This window comes from Coregonus lavaretus (genome assembly GCF_964263955.1).
Source record: "Coregonus lavaretus genome assembly, chromosome: 32".
In the NCBI taxonomy this organism is placed as follows: domain Eukaryota; kingdom Metazoa; phylum Chordata; class Actinopteri; order Salmoniformes; family Salmonidae; genus Coregonus; species Coregonus lavaretus.
In genome coordinates, this window is record NC_140019.1 from 36,345,520 (window position 1) to 36,358,675 (window position 13,156).

General features: G+C 39.8%; 1 pseudogene across 1 annotated transcript in view; it reads right to left on the reverse strand.

Moving 5' to 3' along the window:
- The window catches only part of LOC311107851 (shootin-1-like), a 43,085-nt pseudogene that overhangs the window by 10,829 nt on the left and 19,100 nt on the right, over positions 1-13,156 (reverse strand). Inside the window, exons 2-5 of the transcript XR_014615887.1 lie at positions 1,647-1,741; positions 1,156-1,318; positions 397-494; positions 34-115 (exon numbers count right to left, since the gene is read on the reverse strand). The product of XR_014615887.1 is annotated as a shootin-1-like (transcript). The remainder of the gene's footprint in view (positions 1-33; positions 116-396; positions 495-1,155; positions 1,319-1,646; positions 1,742-13,156) is intronic.

A 13,156-nucleotide genomic window follows, 5' to 3' on the forward strand; every position in this document is an offset into this window, starting at 1 on the left:
AGTGGGTAGTGGGTAGACTGTCATGTAACTCACCTCTATTGAAACTCTTGATGGTCTTGCTTTGCTGCTCGATGGTTTTGCGAAGCTCCTTCATTTCAGCCTGCTCCTTCTCAGCCTATAAAAACATGTAGAACAGAGTAGAAAGGCTGGTAAAACATAAACAGTCAAGGTTTATGGTGCTTCAACACGACTGAGAATATAGTATACTGTATATAAAAACTATGAGAACATCTGAATACAGATATTCTGCATTCGTGCTCACATAATAGAATGAAAGTCCTCTCACCAGCCCTCGGAATCCCACCCAAAACAGACAAGAGACACACTTTCTGTGCCTGTCTGAGACAGACCTCCTGTGAGAGTTATTGATTACCAGGCCTGGTAGTTGGTACTCACCAGGGCGGTTAGCTCTTCAACCTGTCTCTGCTGCTCCTGAAGCTGACAGGCAAGCCACCTCTTCTCCTCCAGCAAACTGCCCACTGTCTCCTGGAGCTCTGGAGCGGAATAAAGAGGTTTCCTGGGTGACACTACGTGATGACATCTCTTCACTACTTCTAATATTCTGACATACAGCTCCTATTACTCTAACATTTGGACATTTTAACATGTTTTATCTTGCTACTAGAAAGACCATAAGAAAAAAAAAAAACAGAAAGGTGAATCCAAATATGCTGTACAGGAACAACATAATTTAATTGCAGACGGTCCATAACCCTGTCAAGACAAATCAAGACAAAGGGTGTTATATAGCGTTGACATGCTGTTGGTACTGTCTGTACGGGTCAGGGCTGGTGTCCTGTTGGTACTGTCTGTACGGGTCAGGGCTGGTGTCCTGTTGGTACTGTCTGTACGGGTCAGGGCTGGTGTCCTGTTGGTACTGTCTGTACGGGTCAGGGCTGGTGTCCTGTTGGTACTGTCTGTACGGGTCAGGGCTGGTGCCCTGTTGGTACTGTCTGTACGGGTCAGGGCTGGTGTCCTGTTGGTACTGTCTGTACGGGTCAGGGCTGGTGTCCTGTTGGTACTGTCTGTACGGGTCAGGGCTGGTGTCCTGTTGGTACTGTCTGTACGGGTCAGGGCTGGTGTCCTGTTGGTACTGTCTGTACGGGTCAGGGCTGGTGTCCTGTGTGTCTGTCTGTGTACGGGTCTGGTAGCTACCTTTGACCTGCTGTTGGTACTGTCTGTACGGGTCAGGGCTGGTGTCCTGTGTGTCTGTCTCCTCTTCCAGAGGAATGCAGTCTGTAATGCTAGGCAGCATCTCATCCAGACAGGGTCGAGACGACAGGCTCAGATACTTCAGCTTCCTGTTCTCACTGTTCAACTGGGGGACAAACAACACACACGGGATTATATGTGATAAAGACAGATGGTATAAAGCTGACAACAGAGGCCAATAGCACACAGCAACATACACTGATTTGGCATGTTGTCTGTTTGTAATATTGTAAGACGTGTATGTACTGTAGCCTACACATCAGAGGCTTATGGATATAAACATTATGCACACAAACATGTAGAAATGACCAACATTCTAATGATCTCTAGTCTAGATCAATTGAATCACCTCCAAAGGCCCAGTGGGCCCAGTGGGTAATGGTATACCATTAATATGGTGTTAACTACTAAGTCACGCAGTGTCAGTCTCTTGCCTTGGTAGCAAGGGCCTCAGCATTCTCTCTGCAGGATTTCTCTATCTCCAGCTGAGTCTGCAGGACGCTCACCTCCTCGATCACCATCTGGGAAACTGGAATACAAAAAACATCACATTGCAGTTTGTTTTATTGTTTTATGGTACGATTTTACTCATATTTTAAAGAATGAATGAATGAATGAATGAATGACTGACTGAATGAATGACTGAATGACTGAATGAATGACTGACTGACTGAATGAATGACTGACTGAATGAATGAATGACTGAATGAATGACTGACTGAATAAATGAACGACTGACTGAATAAATGAATGACTGACTGAATAAATGAACGACTGACTGAATAAATGAATGACTGACTGAATAAATGAATGACTGACTGAATGAATGAATGACTGACTGACTGAATAAATGAATGACTGACTGAATGAATGAATGGGGGGCAACATGTCTATTTTGTTACTCTATTTCCCCTTCTCCATATTGAGCTATTCAGTTTCACTCTATTTCCCCTTCTCCTTATTGAGCTATTCCGTTTCACTCTATTTCCCCTTCTCCTTATTGAGCTATTCAGTTTCACTCTATTTCCCCTTCTCCTCATTGAGCTATTCAGTTTCACTCTATTTCCCCTTCTCCTTTTTGAGCTATTCAGTTTCACTCTATTTCCCCTTCTCCTCATTGAGCTATTCAGTTTCACTCTATTTCCCCTTCATATTGAGCTATTCAGTTTCACTCTATTTCCCCTCCTCCTTATTGAGCTATTCAGTTTCACTCTATTTCCCCTTCTCCTTATTGAGCTAATCAGTTTCACTGTATTTCCCGTTCATATTGAGCTATTCAGTGTCACTCTATTTCTCCTTCTCCATATTGAGCTATTCAGTTTCACTCTATTTCCCCTTCTCCATATTGAGCTATTCAGTTTCACTATATTTCCCCTCTCCTTATTGAGCTATTCAGTTTCACTCTATTTCCCCTTCTCCATATTGAGCTATTCAGTTTCACTCTATTTCCCCTTCTCCTTATTGAGCTATTCAGTTTCACTCTATTTCCCTTCTCCATATTGAGCTATTCAGTTTCACTCTATTTCCCCTTCTCCTTATTGAGCTATTCAGTTTCACTCTATTTCCCCTTCTCCCTATTGAGCTATTCAGTTTCACTCTATTTCCCCTTCTTTCCATTGAGCTATTCAGTTTCACTCTATTTCCCCTTCTCCTCATTGAACTATTCAGTTTCACTCTATTTCCTCTTCTCCTTATTGAGCTATTCAGTTTCACTCTATTTCCCCTTCTCCCCATTGAGCTATTCAGTTTCACTCTATTTCCCCTTCTCCATATTGAGCTATTCAGTTTCACTCTATTTCCCCTTCTCCTTATTGAGCTATTCAGTTTCACTCTATTTCCCCTTCTTTCCATTGAGCTATTCAGTTTCACTCTGTTTCCCCTTCTCCATATTGAGCTATTCAGTTTCACTCTATTTCCCCTTCTCCCCATTGAGCTATTCAGTTTCACTCTATTTCCCCTTCTCCTTATTGAGCTATTCAGTTTCACTCTATTTCCCCTTCTCCTTATTGAGCTATTCAGTTTCACTCTATATCCCCTTCATATTGAGCTATACAGTTTCACACTATTTCCCCTTCTCCATATTGAGCAATTCAGTTTCACTCTATTTCCCCTTCTCCCCATTGAGCTATTCAGTTTCACTCTATTTCCCCTTCTCCATATTGAGCTATTCAGTTTCACTCTATTTCCCCTTCTCCCCATTGAGCTATTCAGTTTCACTCTATTTCCCCTTCTCCATATTGAGCTATTCAGTTTCACTCTATTTCCCCTTCTCCTTATTGAGCTATTCAGTTTCACTCTATTCCCCTTCTCCATATTGAGCTATTCAGTTTCACTCTATTTCCCCTTTTCCATATTGAGCTATTCAGTTTCACTCTATTTCCCCTTCTCCTTATTGAGCTATTCAGTTTCACTCTATTTTCCATTCTTTCCATTGAGCTATTCAGTTTCACTCTATTTCCCCTTCTCCTTATTGAGCTATTCAGTTTCACTCTATTTCCCCTTCTCCTTATTGAGCTATTCAGTTTCACTCTATTTCCCCTTCTCCATATTGAGCTATTCAGTTTCACTCTATTTCCCCTTCTCCTTATTGAGCTATTCAGTTTCACTCTATTTCCCCTTCTTTCCATTGAGCTATTCAGTTTCACTCTATTTCCCCTTCTCCTCATTGAACTATTCAGTTTCACTCTATTTCCCCTTCTCCTTATTGAGCTATTCAGTTTCACTCTATTTCCCCTTCTCCCCATTGAGCTATTCAGTTTCACTCTATTTCCCCTTCTACATATTGAGCTATTCAGTTTCATTCTATTTCCCCTTCTCCTTATTGAGCTATTCAGTTTCACTCTATTTCCCCTTCTTTCCATTGAGCTATTCAGTTTCACTCTGTTTCCCCTTCTCCATATTGAGCTATTCAGTTTCACTATATTTCCCCTTCTCCTTATTGAGCTATTCAGTTTCACTCTATTTCCCCTTCTCCCCATTGAGCTATTCAGTTTCACTCTATTTCCCCTTCTCCATATTGAGCTATTCAGTTTCACTCTATTTCCCCTTTTCCTTATTGAGCTATTCAGTTTCACTCTATGTCCCCTTCTCCATATTTAGCTATTCAGTTTCACTCTATTTCCCCTTCTCCTTATTGAGCTATTCAGTTTCACTCTATTTCCCCTTCTCCTTATTGAGCTATTCAGTATCACTCTATTTCCCCTTCTCCTTATTGAGCTATTCAGTTTCACTCTATTTCCCCTTCATATTGAGCTATTCAGTTTCACTCTATTTCCCCTCCTCCTTATTGAGCTATTCAGTTTCACTCTATTTCCCCTTCTCCTTATTGAGCTAATCAGTTTCACTGTATTTCCCGTTCATATTGAGCTATTCAGTGTCACTCTATTTCTCCTTCTCCATATTGAGCTATTCAGTTTCACTCTATTTCCCCTTCTCCATATTGAGCTATTCAGTTTCACTATATTTCCCCTCTCCTTATTGAGCTATTCAGTTTCACTCTATTTCCCCTTCTCCATATTGAGCTATTCAGTTTCACTCTATTTCCCCTTCTCCTTATTGAGCTATTCAGTTTCACTCTATTTCCCTTCTCCATATTGAGCTATTCAGTTTCACTCTATTTCCCCTTCTCCTTATTGAGCTATTCAGTTTCACTCTATTTCCCCTTCTCCCTATTGAGCTATTCAGTTTCACTCTATTTCCCCTTCTTTCCATTGAGCTATTCAGTTTCACTCTATTTCCCCTTCTCCTCATTGAACTATTCAGTTTCACTCTATTTCCTCTTCTCCTTATTGAGCTATTCAGTTTCACTCTATTTCCCCTTCTCCCCATTGAGCTATTCAGTTTCACTCTATTTCCCCTTCTCCATATTGAGCTATTCAGTTTCACTCTATTTCCCCTTCTCCTTATTGAGCTATTCAGTTTCACTCTATTTCCCCTTCTTTCCATTGAGCTATTCAGTTTCACTCTGTTTCCCCTTCTCCATATTGAGCTATTCAGTTTCACTCTATTTCCCCTTCTCCCCATTGAGCTATTCAGTTTCACTCTATTTCCCCTTCTCCTTATTGAGCTATTCAGTTTCACTCTATTTCCCCTTCTCCTTATTGAGCTATTCAGTTTCACTCTATATCCCCTTCATATTGAGCTATACAGTTTCACACTATTTCCCCTTCTCCATATTGAGCAATTCAGTTTCACTCTATTTCCCCTTCTCCCCATTGAGCTATTCAGTTTCACTCTATTTCCCCTTCTCCATATTGAGCTATTCAGTTTCACTCTATTTCCCCTTCTCCCCATTGAGCTATTCAGTTTCACTCTATTTCCCCTTCTCCATATTGAGCTATTCAGTTTCACTCTATTTCCCCTTCTCCTTATTGAGCTATTCAGTTTCACTCTATTCCCCTTCTCCATATTGAGCTATTCAGTTTCACTCTATTTCCCCTTTTCCATATTGAGCTATTCAGTTTCACTCTATTTCCCCTTCTCCTTATTGAGCTATTCAGTTTCACTCTATTTTCCATTCTTTCCATTGAGCTATTCAGTTTCACTCTATTTCCCCTTCTCCTTATTGAGCTATTCAGTTTCACTCTATTTCCCCTTCTCCTTATTGAGCTATTCAGTTTCACTCTATTTCCCCTTCTCCATATTGAGCTATTCAGTTTCACTCTATTTCCCCTTCTCCTTATTGAGCTATTCAGTTTCACTCTATTTCCCCTTCTTTCCATTGAGCTATTCAGTTTCACTCTATTTCCCCTTCTCCTCATTGAACTATTCAGTTTCACTCTATTTCCCCTTCTCCTTATTGAGCTATTCAGTTTCACTCTATTTCCCCTTCTCCCCATTGAGCTATTCAGTTTCACTCTATTTCCCCTTCTACATATTGAGCTATTCAGTTTCATTCTATTTCCCCTTCTCCTTATTGAGCTATTCAGTTTCACTCTATTTCCCCTTCTTTCCATTGAGCTATTCAGTTTCACTCTGTTTCCCCTTCTCCATATTGAGCTATTCAGTTTCACTATATTTCCCCTTCTCCTTATTGAGCTATTCAGTTTCACTCTATTTCCCCTTCTCCCCATTGAGCTATTCAGTTTCACTCTATTTCCCCTTCTCCATATTGAGCTATTCAGTTTCACTCTATTTCCCCTTTTCCTTATTGAGCTATTCAGTTTCACTCTATGTCCCCTTCTCCATATTTAGCTATTCAGTTTCACTCTATTTCCCCTTCTCCTTATTGAGCTATTCAGTTTCACTCTATTTCCCCTTCTCCTTATTGAGCTATTCAGTATCACTCTATTTCCCCTTCTCCTTATTGAGCTATTCAGTTTCACTCTATTTCCCCTTCTCCTTATTGAGCTATTCAGTTTCACTCTATTTCCCCTTCTTTCCATTGAGCTATTCAGTTTCACTCTATTTCCCCTTCTCCATATTGAGCTATTCAGTTTCACTCTATTTCCCCTTCTCCTTATTGAGCTATTCAGATTCACTCTATTTCCCCTTCTCCCCATTGAGGTATTCAGTTTCACTCTATTTCCCCTTCTCCATATTTAGCTATTCAGTTTCACTCTATTTCCCCTTCTCCCCATTGAGCTATTCAGTTTCACTCTATTTCCCCTTTTCCATATTGAGCTATTCAGTTTCACTCTATTTCCCCTTCTCCTTATTGAGCTATTCAGTTTCACTCTATTCCCCTTCTCCATATTGAGCTATTCAGTTTCATTCTATTTCCCCTTCTCCATATTGAGCTATTCAGTTTCACTCTATTTCCCCTTCTCCTTATTGAGCTATTCAGTTTCACTCTATTTCCCCTTCTCCATATTGAGCTATTCAGTTTCACTCTATTTCCCCTTCTCCTTATTGAGCTATTCAGTTTCACTCTATTTCCCCTTCTCCATATTGAGCTATTCATTTTCACTCTATTTCCCCTCTCCTTATTGAGCTATTTAGTTTCACTCTATTTCCCCTTCTTTCCATTGAGCTATTCAGTTTCACTCTATTTCCCCTTCTCCTCATTGAACTATTCAGTTTCACTCTATTTCCCCTTCTCCGTATTGAGCTATTCAGTTTCACTCTATTTCCCCTTCTCCCCATTGAGCTATTCAGTTTCACTCTATTTCCCCTTCTCCATATTGAGCTATTCAGTTTCACTCTATTTCTCCTTCTCCTTATTGAGCTATTCAGTTTCACTCTATTTCCCCTTCTTTCCATTGAGCTATTCAGTTTCACTCTGTTTCCCCTTCTCCATATTGAGCTATTCAGTTTCACTCTATTTCCCCTTCTCCTTATTGAGCTATTCAGTTTCACTCTATTTCCCCTTCTCCCCATTGAGCTATTCAGTTTCACTCTATTTCCCCTTCTCCATATTGAGCTATTCAGTTTCACTCTATTTCCCCCTTTCCTTATTGAGCTATTCAGTTTCACTATATGTCCCCTTCTCCATATTTTAATTATTCAGTTTCACTCTATTTCCCCTTCTCCTTATTGAGCTATTCAGTTTCACTCTATTTCCCCTTCTCCTTATTGAGCTATTCAGTTTCACTCTATTTCCCCTTCTCCTTATTGAGCTATTCAGTTTCACTCTATATCCCCTTCATATTGAGCTATTCAGTTTCACTCTATTTCCCCTTCTCCATATTGAGCTATTCAGTTTCACTCTATTTCCCCGTCTCCCCATTGAGATATTCAGTTTCACTCTATTTCCCCTTCTCCATATTGAGCTATTCAGTTTCACTCTATTTCCCCTTCTCCCCATTGAGCTATTCAGTTTCACTCTATTTCCCCTTCTCCATATTGAGCTATTCAGTTTCACTCTATTTCCCCTTCTCCTTATTGAGCTATTCAGTTTCACTCTATTCCCCTTCTCCATATTGAGCTATTCAGTTTCACTCTATTTCCCCTTCTCCATATTGAGCTATTCAGTTTCACTCTATTTCCCCTCTCCTTATTGAGCTATTCAGTTTCACTCTATTTCCCCTTCTTTCCATTGAGCTATTCAGTTTCACTCTATTTCCCCTTTTCCATATTGAGCTATTCAGTTTCACTCTATTTCCCCTTCTCCTTATTGAGCTATTCAGTTTCACTCTATTTTCCATTCTTTCCATTGAGCTATTCAGTTTCACTCTATTTCCCCTTCTCCTTATTGAGCTATTCAGTTTCACTCTATTTCCCCTTCTCCTTATTGAGCTATTCAGTTTCACTCTATTTCCCCTTCTCCATATTGAGCTATTCAGTTTCACTCTATTTCCCCTTCTCCTTATTGAGCTATTCAGTTTCACTCTATTTCCCCTTCTTTCCATTGAGCTATTCAGTTTCACTCTATTTCCCCTTCTCCTCATTGAACTATTCAGTTTCACTCTATTTCCCCTTCTCCTTATTGAGCTATTCAGTTTCACTCTATTTCCCCTTCTCCCCATTGAGCTATTCAGTTTCACTCTATTTCCCCTTCTACATATTGAGCTATTCAGTTTCATTCTATTTCCCCTTCTCCTTATTGAGCTATTCAGTTTCACTCTATTTCCCCTTCTTTCCATTGAGCTATTCAGTTTCACTCTGTTTCCCCTTCTCCATATTGAGCTATTCAGTTTCACTATATTTCCCCTTCTCCTTATTGAGCTATTCAGTTTCACTCTATTTCCCCTTCTCCCCATTGAGCTATTCAGTTTCACTCTATTTCCCCTTCTCCATATTGAGCTATTCAGTTTCACTCTATTTCCCCTTTTCCTTATTGAGCTATTCAGTTTCACTCTATGTCCCCTTCTCCATATTTAGCTATTCAGTTTCACTCTATTTCCCCTTCTCCTTATTGAGCTATTCAGTTTCACTCTATTTCCCCTTCTCCTTATTGAGCTATTCAGTATCACTCTATTTCCCCTTCTCCTTATTGAGCTATTCAGTTTCACTCTATTTCCCCTTCTCCTTATTGAGCTATTCAGTTTCACTCTATTTCCCCTTCTTTCCATTGAGCTATTCAGTTTCACTCTATTTCCCCTTCTCCATATTGAGCTATTCAGTTTCACTCTATTTCCCCTTCTCCTTATTGAGCTATTCAGATTCACTCTATTTCCCCTTCTCCCCATTGAGGTATTCAGTTTCACTCTATTTCCCCTTCTCCATATTTAGCTATTCAGTTTCACTCTATTTCCCCTTCTCCCCATTGAGCTATTCAGTTTCACTCTATTTCCCCTTTTCCATATTGAGCTATTCAGTTTCACTCTATTTCCCCTTCTCCTTATTGAGCTATTCAGTTTCACTCTATTCCCCTTCTCCATATTGAGCTATTCAGTTTCATTCTATTTCCCCTTCTCCATATTGAGCTATTCAGTTTCACTCTATTTCCCCTTCTCCTTATTGAGCTATTCAGTTTCACTCTATTTCCCCTTCTCCATATTGAGCTATTCAGTTTCACTCTATTTCCCCTTCTCCTTATTGAGCTATTCAGTTTCACTCTATTTCCCCTTCTCCATATTGAGCTATTCATTTTCACTCTATTTCCCCTCTCCTTATTGAGCTATTTAGTTTCACTCTATTTCCCCTTCTTTCCATTGAGCTATTCAGTTTCACTCTATTTCCCCTTCTCCTCATTGAACTATTCAGTTTCACTCTATTTCCCCTTCTCCGTATTGAGCTATTCAGTTTCACTCTATTTCCCCTTCTCCCCATTGAGCTATTCAGTTTCACTCTATTTCCCCTTCTCCATATTGAGCTATTCAGTTTCACTCTATTTCTCCTTCTCCTTATTGAGCTATTCAGTTTCACTCTATTTCCCCTTCTTTCCATTGAGCTATTCAGTTTCACTCTGTTTCCCCTTCTCCATATTGAGCTATTCAGTTTCACTCTATTTCCCCTTCTCCTTATTGAGCTATTCAGTTTCACTCTATTTCCCCTTCTCCCCATTGAGCTATTCAGTTTCACTCTATTTCCCCTTCTCCATATTGAGCTATTCAGTTTCACTCTATTTCCCCCTTTCCTTATTGAGCTATTCAGTTTCACTATATGTCCCCTTCTCCATATTTTAATTATTCAGTTTCACTCTATTTCCCCTTCTCCTTATTGAGCTATTCAGTTTCACTCTATTTCCCCTTCTCCTTATTGAGCTATTCAGTTTCACTCTATTTCCCCTTCTCCTTATTGAGCTATTCAGTTTCACTCTATATCCCCTTCATATTGAGCTATTCAGTTTCACTCTATTTCCCCTTCTCCATATTGAGCTATTCAGTTTCACTCTATTTCCCCGTCTCCCCATTGAGATATTCAGTTTCACTCTATTTCCCCTTCTCCATATTGAGCTATTCAGTTTCACTCTATTTCCCCTTCTCCCCATTGAGCTATTCAGTTTCACTCTATTTCCCCTTCTCCATATTGAGCTATTCAGTTTCACTCTATTTCCCCTTCTCCTTATTGAGCTATTCAGTTTCACTCTATTCCCCTTCTCCATATTGAGCTATTCAGTTTCACTCTATTTCCCCTTCTCCATATTGAGCTATTCAGTTTCACTCTATTTCCCCTCTCCTTATTGAGCTATTCAGTTTCACTCTATTTCCCCTTCTTTCCATTGAGCTATTCAGTTTCACTCTATTTCCCCTTCTCCCCATTGAGCTATTCAGCTTCACTCTATTTCCCCTTCTCCTTAATGAGCTATTCCGTTTCACTCTATTTCCCCTTCTCCCCATTGAGCTATTCAGTTTCACTCTATTTCCCCTTCTCCATATTGAGCTATTCAGTTTCACTCTATTTCCCCTTCTCCTTATTGAGCTATTCAGTTCCACTCTATTTCCCCTTCTTTCCATTGAGCTATTCAGTTTCACTCTATTTCCCCTTCTCCATATTGAGCTATTCAGTTTCACTCTATTTCCCCTTCTCCTTATTGAGCTATTGAGTTTCACTCTATTTCCCCTTCTCCTTATTGAGCTATTCAGTTCACTCTATTTCCCCTTCTCCTCATTGAGCTATTCAGTTTCACTCTATTTCCCCTTCTCCTTATTGAGCTATTCAGTTCACTCTATTTCCCCTTCTCCTCATTGAGCTATTCAGTTTCACTCTATTTCCCCTTCTCCTTATTGAGCTATTCAGTTTCACTATATTTCCCCTTCTCCCCATTGAGCTATTCAGTTTCACTCTATTTCCCCTTCTCCTTAATGAGCTATTCAGTTTCACTCTATTTCCCCTTCTCCTTATTGAGCTATTCAGTTTCACTCTATTTCCCCTTCTCCTTATTGAGCTATTCAGTTTCACTCTATTTCCCCTTCTCCATATTGAGCTATTCAGTTTCACTCTATTTCTCCTTCTCCATATTGAGCTATTCAGTTTCACTCTATTTCCCCTTCTCCCCATTTAACTATTCAGTTTCACTCTATTTCCCCTTCTCCATATTGAGCTATTCAGTTTCACTCTATTTCCCCTTCTCCTTAATATGCCATTTAGCAGACGCTTTTATCCAAAGCGACTTACAGTCGTGCGTGCATACATTTTTGTGTATGGGTGGTCGCGGGGATCGAACCCACTACCTTGGCGTTACAAGCGCCGTGCTCTACCAGCTGAGCTACAGAGGACCACAATAGTCCTTATTGAGCTATTCAGTTTCACTCTATTTCCCCTTCTTTCCATTGAGCTATTCAGTTTCACTCTATTTCCCCTTCTCCATATTGAGCTATTCAGTTTCACTCTATTTCCCCTTCTCCTTATTGAGCTATTCAGTTTCACTTTATTTCCCCTTCTTTCCATTGAGCTATTCAGTTTCACTCTATTTCCCCTTCTCCATATTGAGCTATTCAGTTTCACTCTATTTCCCCTTCTCCTTATTGAGCTATTCAGTTTCACTCTATTTACCCTTCTCCCCATTGAGTTATTCAGTTTCACTCTATTTCCCCTTCTCCTTAATGAGCTATTCAGTTTCACTCTATTTCCCCTTCTCCTTATTGAGCTATTTAGTTTCACTCTATTTCCCCTTCTCCATATTGAGCTATTCAGTTTCACTCTATTTCCCCTTCTCCACATTGAGCTATTCAGTTTCACTCTATTTCCCCTTCTCTCCATTGAGCTATTCAGTTTCACTCTATTTCCCCTTCTCCTTATTGAGGTATTCAGTTTAACTCTATTTCCCCTTCTCCCCATTGAGCTATTCAATTTCACTCTATTTCCCCTTCTCCATATTGAGCTATTCAGTTTCACTCTATTTCCCCTTCTCCATATTGAGATATTCAGTTTCACTCTATTTCCCCTTCTCCATATTGAGCTATTCCGTTTCACTCTATTTCACCTTCTCCTTATTGAGCTATTCAGTTTCACTCTATTTCCCCTTCTCCTTATTGAGCTATTCAGTTTCACTCTATTTCCCCTTCTCCATATTGAGCTATTCAGTTTCACTCTATTTCCCCTTCTCCTTATTGAGCTATTCAGTTTCACTTTATTTCCCCTTCATATTGAGCTATTCAGTTTCACTCTATTTCCCCTTCTCCTTATTGAGCTATTCCGTTTCACTCTATTTCCCCTTCATATTGAGCTATTCAGTTTCACTCTATTTCCCCTTCTCCATATTGAGCTATTCAGTTTCACTCTAGTTCTCCTTCTCCTTATTGAGCTATTCCGTTTCACTCTATTTCCCCTTCTCCATATTGAGCTATTCAGTTTCACTCTATTTCCCCTTCTCCTTATTGAGCTATTCAGTTTCACTTTATTTCCCCTTCATATTGAGCTATTCAGTTTCACTCTATTTCCCCTTCTCCTTATTGAGCTATTCCGTTTCACTCTATTTCCCCTTCTCCTTATTGAGCTATTCAATTTCACTCTATTTCCCCTTCTCCATATTGAGCTATTCAGTTTCACTCTATTTCCCCTTCTCCATATTGAGCTATTCAGTTTCACTCTCTTTCCCCTTCTCCTTATTGAGCTATTCAGTTTCACTTTATTTCCCCTTCATATTGAGCTATTCAGTTTCACTCTATTTCCCCTTCTC